The 16,840-nt window shown below is 39.0% G+C and overlaps 1 protein-coding gene across 3 annotated transcripts in view; it reads right to left on the minus strand.

Moving 5' to 3' along the window:
- Nucleotides 1-15,443: 15,443 nt before the first annotated feature.
- The window catches only part of cd276 (CD276 molecule), a 67,126-nt gene continuing 65,729 nt past the window's right edge, over nucleotides 15,444-16,840 (minus strand). For all 3 annotated transcript variants that reach the window (XM_044207973.1, XM_044207889.1, XM_044207804.1), the window contains one exon: nucleotides 15,444-16,311. The gene's annotated coding sequence lies outside the window, so the exon portion shown is untranslated. The remainder of the gene's footprint in view (nucleotides 16,312-16,840) is intronic.

The following is a 16,840-nucleotide window of genomic DNA, read 5'->3' on the forward strand; positions in this document are numbered from 1 at the left end:
CGTCATATAAAAACACTACATATACATTAATCGCCAACTAATTTTACCTAACTTGTAAGTGTCATGTATGATAGCTAGCTAACTGATTTGCAAGAGCTTACTTATCATGTTTAGCGGTGGCCTAGCTACCAAGATTTTAGCCACACCAGGTGCAACTTAACTATAAAGAGTAATCTTCACCGTAATCTTCACTCCACAGCTAAATAAGGACGCTTCAGTTCACTAAAGGTACAGTATACAAAACTTTCAAATTAACCGTGAAGTTTACTAACGTGCCATATTCCGTGCGCGTCTCTTATTTGCACCTGCCCACTCCTCCTCTGATTGGCCATAGGAAACATCAGTTTAATTAGTGGGTGAATGTATGGCTTTCAAGCTCACTCACTCTGAGAAGTGCAGACTAGTGTTTTCATGAGGGTTTATGAATACAGGAGATTGTCTATTTAAGATGTTTGTTTTAGGCTACAATAAAGGCCTTTACAGTATCACAGTGTCATTTTGTGCAGACTTGCAAACGTTTTTTGACCAAGTAAGTAGGCCTATTGTTAGTGCATCACAACATAGGTGTTGTACTTGACATATACCATACAAGAGTGTGCAAATGTATAAATGTCAGTTAGGTTTACTGTTAACACATTTTTGATCACTTTATGAATTCAAATTTGTAAATATTTGAGGATACATACAGGCTAAACATGTTTTACAAGATATTCATTCCACAGAGTTGACTGACCTTCAAGCCAGAATCCATAACCTTTTACATGTTCAAACTGTTGTATTGAAAATATCAGGCCAGCGCACTGCTAGAAATTGTGGGCCCAATGAGAACAGCACACTCTGGGCCCTAAAACTGTAAAATATCTGAAGTACAATCCTGGCATGTTCCAGGGCCCCCGCACAGCTCTGCGCCCCTGTATCACTTTGGCAAAGCAAAGCATCTTGTGTTGTACTTGTGAAGTTTTCCCACCTCTTTTATTGAAACAAAAGCAGACGAGGCAGGTTTGGGTGAATCAAAGAGGTTAATCAGATTCACTTCACCCCGATGCGAGATGAGTCCATGTGAACAACCCACTCCTGTGGTATTCACAATTTCAGGAGTGTGCATTTTCTCACCGCTTTCATGAGTTGTGACAATATTCTTTTGTTTTAAAAAATGCTGGAGCACATAGAAGTTTGTCACATTTTTTGTTGGTCTTTTCCTGTTCCTCAACATGATGTTGAAAATGAAAAGCATTAACCATTATTTTAAAGCAAACAAGGAATCTTACAACTGCCTGTAGCAACACTCGAAACACTTGAATACCAAGTTTACTGTGTACTCGATTTTCAGTGGTACTCACCAGTTTGACTGAACAGCAGCATTCATCACAAACATATGGAACACAAGGAACATCACATACTGATGATACAGTCCTATCCAAGGATAAAAGTTTTCTTTTAATGTCAGAAGGCTCATTAAAATTCTTATTTGACTTTATCCTTGCATTTGGCTGTAAGCAAAATATTTCTGTGGAAGTAAATAAATAATAAAATGTGTTGGCTGGATCTGTCGGTGGAAGAAATTAAGATTCATGAACATATTTCTACATCACAGGGCTAGAGGCTGTCATATGGCTGAGAACCATTTCTTTCAGGCCCTTAGTGTGTCCAGTGATTACAAACAGTAGGAAGAAGGACTGAACGCAGCAGTGCTTTCCTTTGCCGCATGCCTCTTCTCCTGCTGAGATACAACTGCAAGTGTGTGGGTGCTGAGTTTTCACTTAACATGTTGCCTGTCATGTGCATTAACTGCCAGGCGTTAATTACTTGTTTTGTTCATGAGTTCCTGCATAGCTTCTCTAGTTCTGTGACTCCTGACAGTGGATCAGGCCCGATCAGACGTGAGCAATCCTTTCCTCTCTTCTCAATATTCCCCAGTCAATTACCAAGAAGCTGCAGGTCATATGACCTGCCCTGATCACAAATGGCATATCTGACCATCTGTCAGCGGTTTGCTGCAGTCAGCTAGTGGGAGTAATACACGAACTCCGTGGGCAAGACATCACATTTCCTGCTTATGTCGTTAAAGTACTGAGAATCCCATGTGGTGTATTTAAAATGATGAAAATCAAATGTGATTTTCTTTAGTGGATGACAGGGTTCCTGACATGTCAAATTGCATACAGTAAACATGCGTGTCAATTAAGAGTAAAGAGGTTGCCTTTCACGACTGGAGGACAAACCACAAACTACATTACCAAAGCTCTGCTGACTGCATGATCTATAACTTCACCATGATAATTGTGGATGACAAGAGAAGACCTGTGGCATTACATTCTCAAAATAGTTCAGAGGGTTTATTCAGGCTTAATGTAGGCAAAAATAAAGCTAAAACTATTGAATGCGCTGCAGTGGCTCAGTGGAAAATGATGCATGCATTGTCTGGAATCTTACATAACAACCTTTGTCATACAGTATGGGTTTCCTCCCTTTCTATTCTTTTTGCTCATTCTCCACTGTATTGTCATATAATGCTGACATGCTATAGAAATTTAAAAGAATAGTTCAGCATTTTGGGAAACATGCTTATTTGCTTTATTGCTGAGAGTTAGATGAGAAGATCAATACGACTTTCATTTCTGTATGGTAAATATGAAGGTACATTCAGCAGCTGGTTAGCTTAGCTTAGCATTAAGATGGAAAACAGGGGGAAATAGTTTGCCTGGCTGTGTCCAAAGGTAACAAAATCGGCTTACCACCTCTAATCCACATTCATTAACACGTTATGTCTTGTGTGTTTAATCGGTAAAAAATTTAAAAGGATTAGTCAGTTAAAAATTATCTGTTGAAATTTAATTCTGGATGTTCTGTTTGACGAACAGTGCTCACAGAAAGTCCCTGCTCAAGAAACCAGGTATAACCAAAGTCTGTGTTTGTTGCTATGGCAGCCCTGAACATAACCTGCTGTATGACAGGTTAACTTAACCCCTGGTCCCACACTGGCCCCAACTCTCCAGCCATGGGGCTCACCAGAATAAAACACTCCAGTCCTGTTTTCATTGTATTATGGCTGTAAGGCTAGCTGCTCTTAGCCTTCTTTCTAGAGCTCCTAATGCTCTCTCTTCATTCATCACACTTATCTAGAAACATGAGCATTTCCTACACCACTGTGATATATCTACACATCACAATAAAAGCACAATTAATTTTGTATTTTGATCTTTTCCTCTGCATGGACAGGGGGGAAAAACTAAATAGATTCATCCTTTACATTTAGCCCTGTTATTAGCATAAGAGCCTGGACGTTGGACAATATTGAAAAATGTATTTTGTCATACAAAATTGAGTTCATCATACTAACTAGGCTGTATGACTGAGGCAACAACACAAGTTGCATTCTTAAGCAGGCTATTTTGTTTTCTGTAAAGCAGAACAGCCACTGGGTGTAGAGCTTCTCCTCCAGCAGTGCTACAGTACACAACAGCCACTGGGGTGCATTTTTTCAAAATAAAAGAAATGCAGCCATGTTGAGGGATCAAACTAGTGACTACTTACTGAATTCCAGAGACTTCCCAAAATCCCAGCCCTTTGTGGCTGGACTAGGAGTACTGGTGTGCTGCATTTATAACTGTTAAAAAGAGACTAGTTTGATATCAATAGAAAACAGTTTTCTGGAAGGTGCACAGAGGTACATACAGTTTAAAATGCCTTAGCAATTCTTTTTTCCTGCCAACCTTCTGAGCACACCTCTATTATATTTAGCCTATTACCTAAACAAGCTCATTTCACATGTTTTGTGCATAAAGGAAACCTTTCTGACTATGATCGTTGTATTAACATAGCAGTGCCTCAAGTGTCAGCATTCAATTATCGAAAATAATCAAATATGAACCAAACACACCATTTTTTTTAATAGTAGCTTTACTGCAATTTGCAGCAGATCAATATTTAAAGACATGTAAAAGGAGGGTCATGAGGAGTTTCACCAGTCCCCACAGAAAAGGACTGGACTAATTTCATCACGACACACAGCTGTCAACATCCAATGAAAAATAGGGAAAAGAGAAACAGTCCTCAACATAAAACTTAAATGACTTCGCTTTTATTTTTTTCCAGCTATTCATAGAGGATGGGGTCATGGAGATGAATGCCAATGAACAGCTGTGTTTATTCATTATTCTTATCCAGAGTGATAATCCAAAGTTTATCTGATATGGATTGCTGAGAGCAGAGACACACCACAGGAAAGCATGGATAATTTGGCAGAAATAGCAAGTAGCCCCAACACCCCCACCCCCACACAGGGCCTAATCTTTTATTGAACAACCTGAATAACACAAATGAGTTCGTGCATCTTTATTTGTAACATTCAAAGGGACCAATCATTATCTTTTAATTACTAGTACCCAGTAGTGGGGCCCATTAAAGCAAAGTAATTAATCTAACACTTCGGCGAGGGAGGGGATCTGTTGTACAAACAGCAAGTTCATTGAAACTGGTTTTGAGCTATAATATTTACACATGAAGAGGCACTGAATAACAAGTTAATGGTGCAAGCAAGGACTAAAGTGGGGCAGCACAAATAACTGAAAGTACTCATGACATGTACACCACACAATAGTTTATCAGATACTATTTATTTTTTGACATTTCCTTTTATTTTCTGGCTCCATTGCTGAGCAAAACACCCCTGGCACAATGGCTGAAGATGAAAGAGCAAAATAAATCAATAACCAAAGTGCAGATATATTATGATCATACACAATGTCTTGTGTACTACACCTTTGTCTGCATACAATATAAATGCTATTTATATCCCTTGTTAACATATTAGTGTGTGCTCTAACTATGTTGATGATTGATTAACATGTCAAATGAAATCACTGTCAAAGTAACATTAGCTGTGCTGATATTCCAAACAGTCCAATTACAGCCATTAATTGAGTGAACCCACTCAGCTCTCAAGGACAACAGGAGACTCTTGACGACCACAAAGATCTGATTTCACTGTCTGGGACCGCCGCCATCTTTGGTTGTGTGGTTTATAAAGAATAACAATTCAATCAATTCACATTTTAAATACAGAAATGTCACCCAACGTTGCAGCTCTACAGAGCTCTTAAGCATCTTTAAGCTCGTTGTTCTGGTTGTACAAGCTGTAAATTCCACCCTCAACCCCGTTTCCAGCAGCAGCAACAAAAGGTGCTGATAAACCTACCGCTAGTGACCTCCTCCGCTCCGAAAGGCAGACAGGTCAAACATATAACAAGCTAAGGACGCAGATATTTTTCTTACAAACTGGTGGAGACCAGCAAACCAGAGCTAAAAGTGAATATTAGATGGCCAGAAAAGTGAGTCCAAATGATTGCTAATTTGCTAGTTTGCTAACATGTTAGCCATTACACATTTTTCAGGTTGTTGGGAAGTTCTTCTGTCCAAGTGGCCAAAAACAATGTTTTTACTTCATATCAATTTAAATTACTTCATGCTTTACTGTCCCTTATTATAATAGATACCAATTTGCAAAAGCTCAGACAGAAAAGTCCAGTGGAAAGTTTTAGCTTTCAGGAAGATGAATGAAAGAAAAATGGCAAAAGTGCTTTTAAAAGCGGTTTCAAAATAAATGACACTATATTTGTTTAATTAACATGTGCATATCATTATTGTATAGTGATATCATTACTAGTTAGCAAAACTGGATGTGTGAGAAAAATAGGGTAACAATATATTCTGAGAAGAATAAGTACTAACTGTATAATTTATTTTGAAATTACAATATGTTTGACATTGATGAAAAAAGTTTCTCTCCTTGCAGCTGCAGTTTTTGCACATTTATTGTACATTGTGGTGAGTAGATCCATGTCCGAAAATGAGACTTTTGGAAAGAGGGGAGAATGTCAGCTCCATGTGAATCAGTGTCCTACATCATGACCGACAGGCTGTGAGCTGAGGAAAGTCTCTTTCTGTTAAATATTGTAACTGACTCATAAATTATACAACATCAATGAGTTGTTGTTTTGGGATAATAACACTTGCTGCATTCAACTCAATCTATAGAAATTATGTTCATTAAGTGATACACGCACATTGTTAATAACCAAACCAACCAAAATACAGGTAACTACTGGGGCAATATTTACAGTATTTTCTAAATCTGCAAAAAAATCCAATATCATGTTGCTGCTGCAGGATCCATTCCCCATATTGGAAGTGGATAATGCAGTATTGATTTGCCATTTTGATATTGCACATCCATTTTCTATATCAGTAATGGACATCTCAGTATCCATTTCACACGAAGGTATGTTTTTTTATCCTGTGATAATACATAGTCATATGGTTCATACTGTAAAACATTGAGTCATAGAACAGCTAGAACCAATCATTACACCGTGGGTCTCCTTGTTGTTTCTCAGTTTATCGATGTGCATTCAATCCACAATTTAAATAGATTATTATTATCCTCTATCACCATATCTATCTCACTAAAATCATAAAAAAAAACCTCAGGAACTGAGATTGCCCTCATATAATAAAAATATTCCTTCACTTTATGAGGAAAAAAATGAACAACAAGCGCAACTAATTACACTGTTTTGCAAACTACTTCTGCCTCAGGAAAAGAGAGACCATCATCACCATTGGAAGAAAACAACAATGTACAGCTCTAAAGGAAAATGGTTTGGAGATTTGACAGCCCTGTGGTAATTTGTCAGGGTCGTTCTCCATGAGCGTCTCTACATCGTCCCCTCACTTCATACAGGAAATGATTCATCTGCATCCAGGAGAGAAGCTGAGCGCCATTTCTAAATTACCTATGAGTTATTTCCTCAATAACTTCTAATCAGACAGCTGCCGTTTCCTCCACTGTAAACAAAAGTAATTACAGTAGATGTGATGGATGGAAAGAATAAGACAGCTTCTGCATGCTCAGGACCAGTCTGGGACGCTGTAGAGCAGAACACTTTAATTAGGGACAGCCTAGCCCAGCACAACTGAATGAGTCTGACAAAGCACACGTTTCAGTTGCTAAAATAAGTCTCTGTCTATGCAGTGTCTTTTGTTTTCCCAAGTTTGGGCCAGTGATTTACTTCAGCGCCTCTGAAGAAGTTGTTTTGAAAAGGGAATACAATCTTGCATGATTTCATTTCATCCTGATTAAAGGTAATGAGTTTCTAAATAGAATTTAGGAGAAAAATCAAATATGCAACCACAGAGTCAAATAAAAGCAGCAGTTTTCATTGGCCAAGCAGGAGTGTCATTATTTATTTGCTCTTCAGTGTGCTTGGTGATTGATCATTATTTATGAAATATTTAAACTTGGAGCTGATACAGCACAGTTGGGAGACAAATAAAATCCAGATCTTGTTTATCTATAATATTCTGTATATGGACACGCACAAGGTTAAAGTTGTAAAGTGTTGGGTTAAAGTGCATTTATTATACAATATTGACGAAGAGTTATCAGGTAAAGCAGCTGGTGTGGTATCAAACAGAACCCATGCTTTTGTGTTATTTCTAAAATGGGGTTTATTGTATCATCACCAGCAATTTAGAGAAAAAAAAACTATTGCGATATTCACACATTCAGTAAATAACAAATTCAACAAATAGTAATTAATATGTTATTGCAGGTATTGTGAACCTTTATTTGTGTTGTGGAATAAATTAATTGACCCACACCTTATTTATGGAGCCTAATGAGAAAAAAAGAAAGAAAAAAATGTTCCCCCTGCGGGTATAAAACATCACATTATTATTTTTTTTAACATTCTTTGATTGTATTGGGGATTTTTTGGCACACAAGAAACATGAGAGTCAACAGTGGCTAAGCCTGACAGCTCTGGGATGTTGAGACTCCTATACATTGTGATAGTATACTGTATTAGAGATGTATTTTGTGGTTTTGTTTGCTCAGTTGCAGACTCCGTTATGCAAAAAGGCCTCACACCCACAGATTTGTGTTTGTAAGTGCCCATACAACTGTGCTCTCTGATCTGTGACCTCTATGTTTAAGGACTGGTAAAGTGTAGGCCACTAAAACTATTAAAATAAAGGAGAGATTGTCTTCATGGTTAAAAGAAACCAATGGTTACTCTTACAGGAGATGGAATGCAAATGTGATGTAAAATGTCCTTCTCAGTGGCTCTACATACCTTCCTCAGATTTACTCTGTGTCATATCCACCACATTGACAAAGTTAAAAATGAACCTAAGAGGTCCCGACATGATGTGACCCAGATAAGCTGTGATTAAACTTTAATGACAATACAAAAAAATGCTTTTATTTCATTAGAATCCAAACATGTAGAAATGAATAAAGGGTGTAAATTTGAACCCAGACAGCTCTGTCCATCTTAAATATAAATGATGTAGGTGTCAGAAAACACTGAATCATGTACAGAGTCTTTATTGATTAGGATTTGGTAGCAGACTGTTTTAGCTATAAAACCTTTGGAATGGATTCCTGGTACAGTTTGAGCCTGAGGTCATCACTACATATGTGTTAGACTCAGTCATGCGTTTTCAATGCATTCGGTACTGTGAAGTATTTGGGTTATACTGTACTGTATCTGTTCATTCACATATCACCCTTCTGTAAGAAATAAAGTATGTGTGGCCAGCATGTGATGGTAGTGTCATTGTCCGCATAGTAAAGTGAAAAAATTTTTACATTATATTTGCTTTGAATTTGATCTATAAGTACAAGGGAGGTAATTTGAATGGACTGAAAATTATTCTACAGAAACCAGCAGTCTCACCAGTGAACACCTAGCTTACTGTAAAGTGAATATCATAGTTTGGCACAAAACATTTCTTTAATTTATGTGCATAACCTCTTGGTGCTGTTGATTTGCACATGTCATTGCATGGTCTTTCCCCCTTTGTTGGACCTCTGACTTCATGGACATTATTATTATGGTATTTCCTTTGATGTTTACTGTAGTATCAAGGGATGTCCAGCCTACATAACAATTGCCTACATATTATACAATATACCACTACAGGGGCCCACCCCTCTGTGCGTAATGGTTGCACCTCCACGTCTTTGATGTTGATTCCCAATAATAAACCACAACCTCCTGGCCTTTATTCCTTTTACTCCTGGCTTCTTTAGAGGCGGTATAGCAGGAACTATGGCACAATTTCACTTAGCATTTTTTACAGAACACTGGTCAGAGAACATAAATGCTAATTGAAATCGCAGAGCACTGAAAAAGCACACGTTCCGTGTTGGTATAGAGGGCATGTTGCTAGAAATCGTTCCTTTGGCAAATTACTGTATTTTGATGAACTGTCTTGCCAAATTCAGTTAGCAGGGGGGATTTAGACGTTTTATTTCATTTTGCAGGAGCCAAAAGTTGCATCAATGCCAATTTCAGTGGCTTTCAGCAGAATAAGTGCCATACATGAAATAAGGTTAGGTGCAGTTTGCATGTGTAGGCAGTCTGTGCACATTTGTGAACTCATGCGTACTGCTAGTGATTGCATGTGTCTTTGATTTTTGAGTATAGACAGTTTTTTCAGGAACAGCAGTTGCTGAGGGGTCAAAAAAATCTCCTGCGACTTTCATATCCAGCTGCCACTCAACAGTCAGGTCAATTCTATTGTGATTGTTACTGTTTACTAATAATATTAATAATAATAATATTAAATATCTTGTTCTCACACTGACCTGTCCAGGTGTTTACCTCCCTACTACTGTCATACAGAGTTTGGCCTTCGCTCCCTTTGACCCCAAAGACATGGATGAACTTCAGCTGAGTGGGTCAGTCAGCTACTGCGCCTTATATAGGTATATTTCAATGGCTGATTGCATAAAAGGCCATACGTGCAATTTTAACAATTTAACTGGAGCACAAATACAAAATCTTTTTGTTAAAGCTATCACATGGTAATCATTTTTTCACAGCAATTGATTTTCAATTCAAAATTAAGTGACATTAACACAGATTTTGCACTAAACCCTGAATTTAATAGCAGACTAACATATTCACAGTGACTACATCCTTAGTACTCCGAAAGCTCCAGTTAGGAATATTTTCGTATATAATGTTGAATGAGATCCAAGACCCTTTTCAGAGAAAAAGGTTGCTGGTCGAAGAACAGAGAGACATGTTGACCCAATGTGTAATGCACTCAGTAACACAATAACTGACATTACACAACATCCAAAAGCTTGAGTTTTCCATTGATCCATTTTCCACCACTTGCCTGGATCTGTTGGCCCAGGGGTGTATTTCTCCCCCAGCCACTCTCTCCAGCACCTGGGGGATCCTAAGACCTTCCTAGGCCGATGATGTGCTCTTGGTCTGCCCAGGGGTCTCCTCCAAGTTGGACGTGCACTGAACACCTCCACAGGAAGAATCCAGGAGGCATCCTAAACAGATGCCCATACCACCTCAACGTTTGATGCAAAGTAGCAGTGGTGCAACTCCGAGCTCATTGTGGACATTCGAGCTCCTAACCCTGTGCCTGAGCACGGCCTGTTGAGAAATTATAACGGTAGAGATATCAAAAGGCCTCATGTGACAGTGCAACCTGACAAAAATCCCTTCAAGGAATTCTGTGTATATATTCGCAGTTGGTATTCTTGAACATTTTGGACTGAAGCTTTACTCAATTTCCCTCAATTGTCTTTTTTCCCCTTCATTGTAGCTTGGCATGTCTGCCCTCCCAACAGAAACCTTAATTTTCTGACTCTCTTAAGTCCTTACGTCAACATCTCATGCCCAGTAAGGCTGCTTGTTATTCAGGGTGGAGGATGAGAGTGTTATAAATTCAGGTGCTTTCAAGTGCTTTTGTTTCTTCTCTCACTTTCACATCATGATTCACTCAAGGAATTTTGATCTAACCTCGAAACCAACTCTTTTGTCCTTGAAGATATACTAGTATGGACGTACATTCTTTTAAAAAGGACATGTGGAACGTAAACAAGGACCTAAAGAGGTTTTCTGAATATCTGACAACCTTTTCTTCCCAGCTATCTTTACAAATTGTACTTACTGGCCTAATAAGGAGGTTTGATTAAAGGTCAGTATTTTAAACTCAAATGTGATATCTCACCACTGAAGTGATTAATGAAACATGGAGGTGTATATGCCTGAATTTGTTCTGGCGTTCACACCTATACTAATTTAACTCCCAGAACCCCATGTTAGACTATAATGAGCACACATTCTACTTGTGTTTGACACATTTATACAGGGCCCCTGTCACACATTAAGCCCTTTCACACAAGAGCCACTATACCACCACTACACTAGACCTATACTATATACTGTAGTAGTACTGTATAGGTCTGATGTGTGCATGTATTTCAGGCCTGTGTGTGTGTGTGTGTGTGTGTGTGTGTGTGTGTGTGTGTGTGTGTGCGTGCGCGTGTGTAAAAAAAATAACAACAGAGTGAAAAAATTAATTTCCCCTAGGGGACAAATAAATTACTTATTATTACAAGTGAATTCCCCAAAATGTCTAAAACTATTACTTTAATGCAATAACCAAAAAATGCATAGAATCATGTTCAATTACCTCACAGGTTGACAGGGGAAAAATCTGTGTTTTAGAGTGTTAGAAGTAGACACCAATCAGGTTATAGCAATCCTATAATAATTCTATAGAACGAACAGAATAATCCCATAGTTATTATAGAAGTTATTTCATAGCAAAAGCAGCAGATGCAGTCTGAAAGGAGTACACACTAAGACAAACAGGCCAATAGCTGATTGTTTCACAATGTTTAGAATGAAACTGGGATTTTAATTAACTTCGATTTGACTTAATTCCTATACATTCATGCATGTTTTATATATATGTAGCATGAAAATTCTGGATTAACACAACAGCACTTAACCTGAAGATTCTTTTAATTTTACAAGTGTGTTGTTCATATGAAGACTGTTGCTTTGGATATCAATGGAGACCCATGGAATGAATGCTGTTTCTGAGCATCAGGAAACTAGTACGATTATTAGCAGCCTCAGTCCAAAAGTATCATCAGTCTCAGTATCGTCTTTCAAAACCCCACATTGGTAGAACACTATAGCAGTTGATTTGCCTTTTTTATGTTTTGCTCCAGCCTCTGCATACTAAATACATTATCGAACCTCCTCAGGAGAAATAAAACACAGTGTAAAATGCTGGCAGTGTTTTCTCCTTAAGCGGTGAGCAAACCCAGCAGATCGTAAAAATGATGCAAGGATGCTCACAGCAGAATTCTCAGTAAGTGTTTACATACTATGCTTACATCCAGAATAACTAACTACTGGCCATAGCCCAAGCTATTTCCATGCACCTTGATAACTTGTGATAGAGTATCCCACGATTCCATGAATAAACCAATTACACAGTGGTCTTCAATTCTGGTCCTGGAGCTGGTTTTCTTTACTACCCTCTACTTAATTGCATTCACTTGTGGTCCCTTCTGTGAATCAGTCCCTGATTAGACTGAATGAAACCCGCAGAGCTCTGGGTGCAGATTACTTGGACTGAGAGCCACTGACCTCAGGTGTCCCATCCCCAAACATAATATGGGCCACTAGCAAGTATGAAGGGGAGAAGCTGCCAGCTGCCTCCTCTCTATTCGACTGAGGTTACTTTTAATAGAGGGGAAAGAAATGTATCATGTAGCCGTGAAAGGATGTAAGAAGTGTACATGCTTACATTGAAGTATCTGCTAAACAAAAGGGGAAAAAACTAAAGGAGGATATTTACTAAAGAACACACTAAGCATTTACTGTGTACTAAAATTTAAGGAGTACATCTGGCCCCATTTGAGTGACTACTTTACTAGGACCTCATGTTCAAATCAAGTCGAATGCAGAGTAGCAGAAGTGCTAATATAAATCTATGGCGTGTTTGGGCCACAGTCTGAGCCAGAGTGTGTGAGCTCTGCAGAATAAGAGTGTGGAGAGCTTTTCGAAAAATGTCATTCTCTCTCGCTCCAAGATACATCACGTTTTATCCCGTCTGCATTGATAGCAGATTTTTTTGCCTCGCTTTATTTGAGTGAATTTGACTGCTCTAGTGTTTGTTCAGTCTGTGTTTTTTGCCACAAATAGCCAACAGATGTGCTCCCAATAACAACGTGCACCAATTCCATGTGCGAAGTGTGCCTGTATGCGAGTGGCAGTTTAAACTGATCAAAACTTACAGGAAACAGGAACTCTAGTCGTTTTGGCTCCTGTCTCTGTAGATTCATGGAGACTTACAATTTTGGTTACCTGCAGTTTTTTGCCACCGTGAGCACACACATCTTTGCCTGAATATGTGCTGCCTGGGACAAATCTCTATTTGTTTACCTCTTTTTGTGCTTCTTGACTGGCTTTGTATGCACTCATGCCACCTCTACATTTCAGTAAACATTGTACCTGTACATGCAAACACCACAAACAACACAATTAAAGGGCAGCTTTCACCTCATTTGCTGTGGGAATCCATCATATCAAATCATTGATTTGGCTTAGTATACTGGTCAAAGTTTCCATTTTACTGTAATTAGTTTTTGCATTTTTACCATGAAATTACTTAAAATACATATTACAAGGCCAGGCACCCAAAAATTATTTGGCTTTTGCGATTTTGCTTTAAACAGCAGTTGGGGAAAGTAAAGATTTACGGTTGTACTCCAGGGACCCTCAGGGAAGACACAAAGTGTTTTCGTGTGATGCACCATGATTTTCTAATCTTATAGTGTGAGCTTGAATTCGAGACAGTTTAATCTGTGAAATTTTTCCTTATGAGTGTGATGTGGTCCGAGGCTTTGCTCGACTCGAAACCCTGCCAAGTGTTTTATTTTGATAGATAAATAAAGATGTGATGCATCTTAAACATTTCTGCTCTGGTCTGTGAAAGTGTGATCAATTATGCATGTGAAGTAAGTTAAGAACTATAACTTGCTGTAGTTGGCAGGTGAAGTCAACTGATAGCAGGATGTACAGTATTTGCACAAATTTAGACTGAATTTGTAAGCATAGAGTTACATTAAAACATTTCAATTTACAATCTGCACTCACTGTCCCTTATGTTGTGGTATGCTAATGTACATTTGACTACACCAAGCTGCTCTGATGCCTTCTACAGGGAGTGTTTCTAATTTAGAAGACCAAACCAACCAAAGTTCAGCCGAAGCTCATATGAAGCCTCCGTAATCTGATTTAGCCAAATCAAGTGGGTATCTTCCACAGTAGCAGTCTTTTTAGTAAAAGACTAGTAAGTGGTAAATCTGAACCTATCCTTTAAGTTTGAAGTTGTATTTTTTAACTTATTGACGTAATTGTCATTTAAGTTTTTTTTGGGTGCAAATACAAAGAACCACATGCTTATCTCAACTTCACTTTTTCTAATGCGACCACATGTTCATGATGAATGTTTTCTTTTTGATTGCCAATTGATGGTCACTTGTATTTGAACGTTGATTGAAGGGAATGTAATTTGGAATTAGGGATCGTGAAAAGGCTTGACAGACTACCAAACGAGGGCTTGGATTTTGCTTCTTTTGATTTTTTAATTTCCAAGGTGTACATTCAGCAGGGTCTGAGGTGCTGTTTCATCAGACTTCCCTCAGTTAGCCTCCAATCGCTCATTTTTCACAACTCCCAAACCTATTTCCACCGGCCATCCGTTATTCCTACAATGTAAGATTTGGAAGTCTTTGTAGACATTTAAGTTTTAGGGGACCATTGGCTCCAGCGCTCACAGTCAGAAGAAAGAAAATGTCTTCAAGACTGGCATTTTCGTCCTTAAATCCCATGAAATTTTTTCGAGTCCCTGAATGAGAAAATGAGCGCTTCTCTGAGAGGGGCCAACCAAATAAACCCCTCTTTGGGCCTGGAGTCACTAATCTGTAATTTAATTTCAGGCGGGTGTCTGGACCATGAGGATACACAGCAAGGTCAAGGGCTACTGTACGGAGAGATCTGCGCATTTGGGCACAGCCTGGGGTTTGATCAACGGTCTCATCAAGCTTAGGAAGAGGACACAGTATGTGTGCGTGCTCCTGTGTGCATGTGTGTGTTGGGGAGGTATTTCTGCACTACTTACACAAGTCAGACTTGATGCAAGGTAGCTATTTCGTGTGTGACAGCAACAAACAATCACAGAGAAAATCCATTATTCAAAACAAGTAAAATGTTTGGGATGACTGAGCATCTGCAAACAGAGAGGGATTAGCCCTAAAATAGGACTGCGTCTAACTGGGAACAATTCAACATGTCAGTGTTGATCTGCATGTAAATGAAATATTTGTATTACTTTCTACTCTCTACTATTTGTATTAATTCATGTTTTACTCATTATGTAGAATAGTCTAGTCTGCAACTAATGGAAAAGTGGAAGGATGAATTTGAGCAGCATGGCTAATCCTGTGGGTGAAGAAATGTCTGTAATAAACTCGTCCTTGTTCTGCTTGAACGACCACAAAGTGGCCTTAGGAATGGGACCAATAATTACCAATGACCAGGCAGTTTCACCATGTCTCTTTAATGTAAATAGGCACTGGGTTATCTGACACAAATGGCTTTGGCATTCATACATGGACATATGGCACGGAGACTTGCTCAAGTACCTAAAAAAAATGCAAAATAGCAACCTGTACAGCCCCTAGCCTGGAAGAGATACAACATTCCCACACAAGCAGTAGAAAGTGGAGTCCATTTTCATTAAAAACAATTTCTTACATACAAGGCTGTCAGGTCAGTGAGAAAATCAGGGTGTATCCCATGCACCATTTGAAGTTTGTTGGAGGTTAGCTGGTATTAAATTTCAATTCCCTCAAGTTACTGAATATAGGAGAGCGACACACACTGACAGGTACAAGTTACTCCAGCGACAGACGCTAATTAGCAAGTGAAGGAGTAAAGGAAGAGCCAAGCTCTCTCTCTGGCAGAGAGACAGTGATGGCAACTGAGGCAGGGTCATCTCTTTAAGTGTCTCACTTCCTATTAGACAGGAGATCTCTGGCACATGCCCCATCACAACCCATACAGAGTGATGTCAGCGACAGAGAAAGGATCCTGTCACATCCTGTAGTTTTCAAACACAGCTTCTCTTTTGCACACTGCATACAACACAACCCACTCAACTGCATTCACTCACTGCCCTCCATTGACAGAAGGGGAGGGAGGGCAATAGAAAATAATGGCACATGATGTGTTTATGTGTTTTGATGGAAACTCGAGGGAAAGTCTTAGAAAGAAGATGATGGACTCATCTTCTGCTCAGCGAGGCTTTGACATTCTGTAGGGGACGCTGGAAATAGTCTCCAGGTTGATGGATAGGTGGAGTGGGATTACCCGCCAGACTCATCTCCTACCCGCAGTCTAGCCCCGACTCCTGGAAAAAGACACAAAAACACAATGCGTATATTGTCAGGCTGTTCACCGTGGGAGAGGTTATTAGCTTTGAAAAATAATGAAACACTGCAGGCTGGTCACAATAACCAACAGCTAACCCAATAACTAGGGTGAGCAAAGGTAAGATCTGGCGTCACATGTAGATTACTAATCATTTTCTACCATTATCATTATTAGTAATAGCAAAAAAAAAAACTATAGTAATGAAAAACAGTGGAGGGAACAAAAAACAAGCGTATGTGGCATCATTAAAGAAACACTCACACCCATAGGAAGCTATGTTTCCAAGGATGCTACAACCTTCACGTCTCTCTCTCCATCTAGACCTCCTCCTCTCTGTATCACAAGTCTCTTTCTAAACTTCTAATGTCTCTCCTCACTCGTAGCTCCTGTGGACTACCCCACTGCTAGCACAGCGAAATAAATTGTTCTCCCTGCATCATTAAACAGTTTGAATTAACTTGGGTGGAATTTAATTATGTCACACATGAAGCTCTCCTACTTGAAGC

This window comes from Siniperca chuatsi, linkage group LG1 (assembly GCF_020085105.1).
Source record: "Siniperca chuatsi isolate FFG_IHB_CAS linkage group LG1, ASM2008510v1, whole genome shotgun sequence".
Lineage (NCBI taxonomy): Eukaryota > Metazoa > Chordata > Actinopteri > Centrarchiformes > Sinipercidae > Siniperca > Siniperca chuatsi.